We start from the raw sequence: 8,509 nt of genomic DNA on the forward strand, positions 1-8,509 counted from the left end.
TGCAAGGGCATTGGTGAAGGATTTTTTTTTTTTTTTTGGAGGGGTCTTGTGAATGGTGTTAACCAGCTTGAAGAGTGGCCCTATGGAGAGAGTAGCCTGCCTGTCCTCAGAAGCTGGATAAATCATAGGCTAGTTGATGGGACTTAGCTTTCTACCTTCCTTCTTACTTTCTTACCCTTCCCTTCTTCCTCCTGTTTCCTTAGGCTCACACAAGAACCTCAATAGACAATAACGTTTGCCTTCCTCAAAGGTGCCATTCCTTGAGCAGGGCATGGAACCTGCCACTGGATCCTAGGTGCTCTGGATCCTTGGGTACTGACATCAGTGCCCAGACATCTCCACCCCTACACCCCCACCAACCCCCTGCTTCTTAGTCAACATTAAGGGAGAAAGAGCAGGTCGAAAATGCAAAACAATGACATTTGCTGTTGGGCTGGCCTATTTATGAGCCGCCAGCCTAATGTTTAGTGAATTCAAAACCAAAATAGTTACATGGGAAGAGGAACAGGTCGGGTGCCCTAGCCCCCACCTGCAGGTCAACATTCTCTGCTGAAGGTTTCTCCAAAGCTGCTGGGTCCTTGGGGTTCCCCTCAGGCAGTGTCTGAGAACTCTGGTTGCCCCTCATCTTCCACAGTCCCAGATGTGATCGAGTTCTCAGTTATTTTTAAGCTACTCTGGCAGATACAGTATGATCTCTTTATGTTCTAATTTATGCTTTCCTGATGATTCCTTGAACATCTCTCATTTGTTTCTTGGCTATCTGCGTATCCCTTTGCTCAGTTTAAAAGATTAGGTTGTTCAAAACAGAGAAAAATAAATAAATCAGGGCGGTAATTTTCTGACTCACTTATGATGGCTGTTCATACATCTGGTTTGCAAATTCATTACAGAATCAATAATTTACAAATGCATTTTCCTAGTTCATAGCTTGGCTTTTCTTGCTTGCAGGAGTGGGTTTCACAGAGAGAATGCTCTTCATTTTGATGCTGCCCCAACATATCAATTTTTGATCTTTAAGAGACTTCTTTTGTTTTGTATGTAAATTTGCCTAATTTGTGTCTACAAGCTAGGATCAACATTTAAATGTTTATTTAAGATTCATTTGGGTTGTTTTTGCAATAATAATTGACTGGAGATTGACTTACTTATAATAGGCCGTTTCTTCTGGTGAGTCCTTGTAGGTTTTGTTAATTTGGGATAAAAGTCTGGCCTGACATTTGTTGTCTGGAGACTGTTCTTGAACTTGTGATAATCACTGCCTCTGCTCCCTGAAGGCATCGCCACCATCCCAGCCTCTGTTTAGGTTTTGCTACGCTATCAGTTCCAATACCAAGACTGGAATTATGCATATTCTCATGATCTAGTTTCCACGTATTTAATAATAACTGTGTTTATAAACAAACGCTTTATTTTCACGTGTACTGAGTTCTGATAGCTAACCATCTTGGTGTATTGTAGATCTAGTTTTCATCTTTTAAAACCCATACTCTCTTTGTATTACATAAATTTGCCATCTTTACTCATTATTCTTTATCGGTAGACATTCTGATAGAATCTGTTTTATGAGTACAAGCACTATTACATAACTGCCACTGTACATGGTTCCTGTGTCTTATAAGATGTGTCTAAGGTAAAAACACAAGTTCAGTTTCTAGAATAGGCTACTTCACTAAAAGTGAATCAAGTGAGAATCCAGTAGTACAGAGAGTTTTACATGCCACCTCTTTACCAGAGCACAAGACTCTGAAATTATTGTCAATGTAATAGGGATGAAGTAATTGTATCTCTTCAAAGACTTGCACTACTTGGTTGTTCATGAGGTCAGACATTGGTTATTTCTGAATTGGTCTTTCCTGTAACTCTCTTCCCCACTAAGTTGTTTATTTTGATGAAGAAATGTGTCATATTTTATGTATAGAACTTTGTCTATACTTCTGTCTTAGTTAGGGTTTTATTGCTGTGCAGAGACACCATGACTAGAGCAACTCTTATAAAAGAAAACATTTAGTTGGGGCTGGCTTACAGTTTCAGAGGTTCAGTCCATTATCATCATGGCAGGAAGCATGGCAGTGTGCAGGCAGACATGGTGCTGGAGGAGCCAAGAGTTCTATATCTTGATCTGAAGGCAGCTAGGAGAAGACAGACAGGATTCTACACACTGGACAGAGACTAAGCATGGGAGTCCTCAAAGCTCACCCTACACATGAAAAACAAGACCACACCTGCTCCCATAAGGCCATATCTCCTAATAGTACCACTCCCTATGGTAAAGTATTGAAACACATGAATCTGTGGGGACTATCACATTCCACTCCCTGACCCCCATAGACTTGTATCCATAACATAATGCAAAATGCATTTAGTCCAACTTCAAAAGTCCCCATAATTTATCACAGTCTTAACAATGTTTAAAAGTCCGAAGTTCAAAGTCTCCTCTGAGATTCGTGTTATCTCTTTACTGTAATGCCCTATAAAATCAAAGTTAAAAAGCTTATCACACACTTCTAACATCACAGGATATATAGTACCATTTCAAAATGTCCTAGTAAGGAAATACTGGATCAAAGCAAGACCAAAAATCAAATGGGTGAACTCCAAACTCTGCACCTCCATGTCCAACTCCTTTCAGCTTTGCTGGCTGCAACACATTGTTTTTTCTCTTGAGTTGGTTCCACTCCCTATGTGCAGGTTCCCTGGGCAAGTACTCCATGGCTCTAGCATCTGTTACATCTTGGGGTCTCCAAGGCAACTTCAACTTCACAGCTTCTTTTTCCAGTGTCTGGGATCCACACAAGCTCTTTTGGGTTCCTCCAAAAGGCTTGGGTCACTTCTCCAGCTCTGCCCTCTATAGCACCTTAGGATCTGGTTGACCCCACTCCACTGCTGCTGCCGCCACTGCTCTTGGTGGTCATCCCACAGAACTGGCATCTTCTATACACTGGGGTCTTCTGCTGCAACTAGGCTGCACTTTACCAACATCCTCTCATAGGCCCTCTTCCTGGTGCCAAGCCTCAACTCCTTTCCATGACCCCTTCAGTCTTTGGCCGTCAGTGGCAACTGAGGCTGCACCTTCACAAATGGCCTTCCATGGCGTCTCACAGTGCCAAGCCTCAGTGGCTGTCCATGATCCCTTCATACTTTCAAAACCAGTACCACCTGGGTAATTCTTATATATTATCACGTCTAGCTGCCAGCACAATCTACAACCTTAGTTATTTCTGGAACATAACTTCTTTGTGCTCTCAGGAAACATTTCCCCAGAGATTTCACTTCCGTGTTGCTGGTCTCTTCTTAATCACCACCAATTTCTTAGCTCTAGCTCAGCAGCGTCAATTGTCCCAGTAACCTCCTTTCTACCCTTGACTCTAAAAGCCAGAGCCATGTGTCTGAAGCTGCTTAGTTCTGCTGCTTGCTGGGTCTGGAACATGGTCCCCCTTGTTCTATTGCATCAATACCAGATTTCTATTTTCCAACTCCTTCACTGCCTAAGTTTGGCTGTCCTGGAACTTGCCCTGTAAATTGATGTTGAACTTGGAGATTTATATGCCTGTCTCCTGAGTACTGTCACTAAAGGCATGTCCTCACCTAGACCTAAGCTTTTCTTTACATGAACTTATACCAGGTTTTGTACCAGGCTGGTCTTGAACTTAGAGATCTGCTTGTCTCTGTCTCCTGGAATTAAAGTAGTGAACCGCCATTGCTGAACCTAAGCTTTTTTAAAATTTCTTTTCACAAAATCCTTTTAAGTTTTGGATTGTAGTTCATTCAAGATATAGTCAAGATGACAACTGAGAATAGTCATCAGAATCCATTCCTTGTCAATTGGACACACTATCATATCTCCTTATGTCCAAATGAAAGCAATGAACAGGTCGTAATAACAGCTAACATGATATAACCATCCCTCATACAACTGTAAACACACAAACAATTACCTAAATCTCTTTACTTTTGCCTCAGGCAGACTATTTGAACAAGAGTTAAAAAGCAGCCACATTCTGCTCCAAAATATCACAAGAATCATATATAGGCAATATACTTACAGTTCTCTCCTCTGAAACCTCTTGAGGTAGGCCCCCCCAGTTCAAATCACCCTCAATACAGCTGCCTTCCATGTTCCTACTATTATGGATTATTAAGCCCCACTCAAAGCTTCTACTGCTTTACTAATCAAACATCCATGTCACATTCCTCCAAATAAAAGCATGGTCAGGCCTATCACAGCAATACCCCAGACCCTGCTATCAACTTCTGTCACAGGGTTTTACTGCTGTGAGCAGACACCTTGACCAAGGCAACTCTTATAAAAGAAAGCACTTCATTGGAGCTGACTTACAGTTTCAGAGGTTCAGTTCATTATCATCATGGCAGGAAGCATGGCAGCATGGTGTTGTAGAAGCCAAGAGTTCTATATCTTGCTCTGAAGGCATCCAGAAGAAGACTAGATTCCACACACTAGGCAGTCTGAGCACAGGAGTCCTCAAAGGCCACCTACCCAGTGAACAACTTCCTCTGACAAGGCCACACCTATTCCACGCCTTCTAATAGTGCCACTCCCTATGGTCAAGCATTGAAACACATGAGTATGCAGGGGTCAAACCTGTTTAAACCACCACACCATCTTCCTTACAATGGTCTCTTAAGGACATTTCCCCACATTTTCTTATATATTTTCTCACATGGAATTTTTCAGTGGAGTATTTTCCCCAAAGTCTGTGATACATTTTAGATAGTGAAACTCATAAATCATAAGTACATAGTTTATGTAGTGCTAACAAATGTGTTCGTGCAATCTCTGCCTCAATCAAAATTCATAACGCTCCCACCCAGGCAGTCTCTTGTGCCCCTAGACAGTCAGCCTGATTCCCCGAAGCCAGCATTGATCTGATCTGCTTTTTTCCTGCTGTAGTTTATTTACAATTGCCAATCCTAGAATTAACATCAACAGAATCATACAGCATGTGCACTTCTGTGTCTGATTTGGCTTCTGTCATTTGACGTGACAGTTTTGGGAGTTATTTACATCACCATGTGGATGGTTTATCTAGTCCCTTTGTTATCAGTCAGAAGTTCTGATGGATTCACAGTCCACTTGCTTCCTGCTTAGGGCTGGCATGAATTAATTTCCTAAGGACATTCCTGTTTTGTTTTGGTTTAGTTTTATGTATATTGGTGTTTTTCTGTATGTATGTCTGTGTACCACATGCTCGCTACCATTGGAGGTCAGGGTATATCTTATCCCCTGAGACTGGAGTTACAGACGGTAACCATGTAGGTGCTGGAAATCAAACCCAGGTCCTCTGGACGAGCAGCCAGTGATCTTGACTACTGAGCCACCTCTCCAGCCTGCTTCCTTCTCTTTCTTTCTCTTTTCCCTTCAAGGTAGAGGAGACAAAACCTTTCTATGCAGTCCAGGCTAGCCTCAAATTTGTCACCCTTCTGCTTTGGTTTCCTGCATAGTGGGGCTACAGGCAAGCGCCATCGCAACCAGACTATGCAAAGCTTTCTGTGGCATTAGTTTCTCTCTTACCTCAGATTAAAATCCAATAGTGAATTTCTGGGCACCTTCTGAGTTTGATGGTCACTGAGCAATGGCGTGGATGGGCTGTGTTTGCCAAGTATGAGTCACGCAGTTTGGCTTTCTTATTTTGCTTTCTCCCAGCCTCCCACCTCTGCAGCTCTACCAAGAGCGGTGACAGCAACACGATTCTATTGTACACATTTACTGAAGTCTGGGACAATGCTTCAATATGGAACCCACTTTTATAAAGCAACAGTTTTCCAACACTACGGAGAGAGTGGAACTTAAGTTCTCAAATAAAATCTCCTGGGGGTCCTCAAATTTTTTTCTTTTAAAAAATGCTTTTTTTTAAAACATAAGTAAAGTCTCTTCCAGTTTTTCCTGGGACACAACCCAGCTTGTCCGGTGTTTGCTAAGTAGCCCCTACTTCCAGCAGAACATGTTTTGACATGCTTAGTACTTATGCAGGGGCTCGTTGTGTTATCGTGTTGTCTAAGTCTTAAAGCCTGTGCTGTGATATTTTATATAGTCAGATAATGCCATAAGCATTTGGGAAATGGTATACGTGAGAGACTAAATTGTAATTCTCTAACTGTGGGGATTTCAAAGCACTGGATTGACTTGGGCACAACACCCCACCTGGGATTATTAAGATGAAGAGAATATGTTGGAGCTTATCTCAGAGCCCTCTGAAGCTTTTAGAACTTGGATTTTCTTATGATGAAAAAGGGATTGAAGTCACAGGGACCTGGGATGGTGCCCACAAAGCTGTCACAGCGAACGGCTGTGGTTCCATGCCATGGCTCAGCTCAACTTTTGCTTCTTAACTCTCCCCCTCACTGTCGTCGTCGTCGTCGTCGTCCTCCTCCTCCTCCTCCTCCTCCTCCTCCTCCTCCTCCTCCTCCTCCTCCTCCTCCTCCTCCTCCTCTTTTCCCTCCTCATTTCTTGCTCTGATTCCTTGAGTTTGCGCCTTTCTCTGACTCGTCTGGCTTCCCCATCTATAGTCTCCGATGATTTGCTGAGACTTACACATCTGTTCCTCTCCTTCCCTTGTCAACTCAGAAGCCTCTTCAAATCTAGTTTGCTCCCCTCTCCTGGATGCCAAACTTGCATCTGGATTGAAGCCTCAAACTTGGTCAGCTCTTTTGATCTGGGCACCCAGCAGCAGCTATAAATGCCATGCTGTAATAAAGAAGCACCTACCCCCTTTCTTAAAGAAATGTACCAAGGTGAGGACAAACTGATCGCATACGTCATCATTGAAATTATCTCACGTTCTCTTATACTGAGGAAGTTTGCCCTGATTGATTAATCTTGGATTATCTGTCATTGATTGCCTCGGACTTTGATGATGCCTAAAAATATTTAAATAGTTAAATAATGCTATTTAAGTGGGTTATCACTGTGGTAGTATTTCTTCATGCAATTTTTGGTCTGTAGTCACTGAAGTAGTTAAAATAGAGTTACACAGCAGAGAGGGCTGGGAATACTTTTCAGGAAAAGAAATCCCCAGGTCTAGATTGAAACCAGGGAAGAGCCTATCTTGGTGCTCAGTCCCTAGCTCAATGAAGATGATGCCACGAATAGCACTGTAGGATCACACACCCTCTCATCTTTGTCTAGCCCTTTGATGAATCCTGAAATCTTTACAACGGAAACAGATGAAGTACAAACAGCCTGTCAAAGTCAGCCTCGAACAAGGGCTCTTCTCCACAAGAAAATTAAAAGTTACCAATGTGGCCTGTGATTATTATTTACACAGTTAGCTATAATCAGATGGGGAAAGACAACCTTCGGGGCTGAGGGCGTGACTTGGTATTGGCACCCTTGCTTCACATGCACACGAGGCCCTGAACTCATCCCAGTAGTTCAAACACAGAACCAGAATACTGTTTTCAAGAAAATTCACTAACTGTTACTTTTGGCACGATACTGAGTGATTAACTTAAGGCTTTGCACATACTGAGCTACAGTCCCAGCTCATGTTTATTTCTATTTTGAGACAATCTAGCCCGGTACTGTCCAGTCACCCTACCTTAGCCTCCTAAGAAGTTGGCGTTACAGGCCAGCACCGTTATACTCAGCTACTAATTATTTTTAAGATGTCCAAAAAGACAAAAAAACACCGAGATTCTTTTATTTAATCTAAGTGTAAAGCTTTCTAAAGGATGTGTTGTTAGGACAGATTTTCTTATATGTAGGCTACATCTGCTCTGCCACAGGGCACGGCCGCTTGGGCAGGTGGAACAAAGGGTGTTTAATTCCATTTATCCCATGCTACCACTGTGACGGGTGCTAGGCTGTAGGGAAGTGCTAAGACACCTTCTAGGGGTGGGAAAGCTCGGTCTTGGGTATGGGAAAGATGGAGCTGTCTTGGGGGTCCCCAGGCCTGCAATAAGACTGGGGCCTTGGGGTTCTCAAGCTCTTGGACATCCAGGAGCTGCTGGGAGTCGCAGAAGAGCAGAGAACAGAGTTGGGGGCCCACAGGCTGTGTCTAACCCAGGGCTGGGGGTGGGTGTGGAGTGGGAGGAGGGGGATATAGGGGGTTGGGGGCAGAGTCCTTGGCTTGATGGAGGCAGGCTTGGTGGCTGTTGTAGCTGGAAGCTCAGAGAGGTCTTTTATAGTAGATTAGGTTCTGTAGGCGAAGGCCTTCTCCATCCCTCCCCTCAGTGGATCCTGATGAAAAGAGACAGCCCATGATTCTAAATAGTTTATTTCATGGTGTAAAATGGATGTGTAAAACCATACCCCACTTCTCAGGGTGGGCCTGAGATTAAATACCTTTAGCAGGGAGGAATGTCTGAAAAGAAAGCTCATTGGCTAAGCCCTCCAGGCCTCTAGGTACCTCGTTAGCATGGAGAACTGTTTTGAGCCTATGTGACCACAGGACAGGTTTCTTCTATGTGAGAAGCATGGCAGGTGTTGCTAGGAGTCACCTAAGCCTCAGGTATGTGTGCACTGAGCCTCAGGGTCTTGACCTGCTCTGCC

This window comes from Rattus rattus, chromosome 2 (assembly GCF_011064425.1).
Source record: "Rattus rattus isolate New Zealand chromosome 2, Rrattus_CSIRO_v1, whole genome shotgun sequence".
NCBI classification, from domain to species: domain Eukaryota; kingdom Metazoa; phylum Chordata; class Mammalia; order Rodentia; family Muridae; genus Rattus; species Rattus rattus.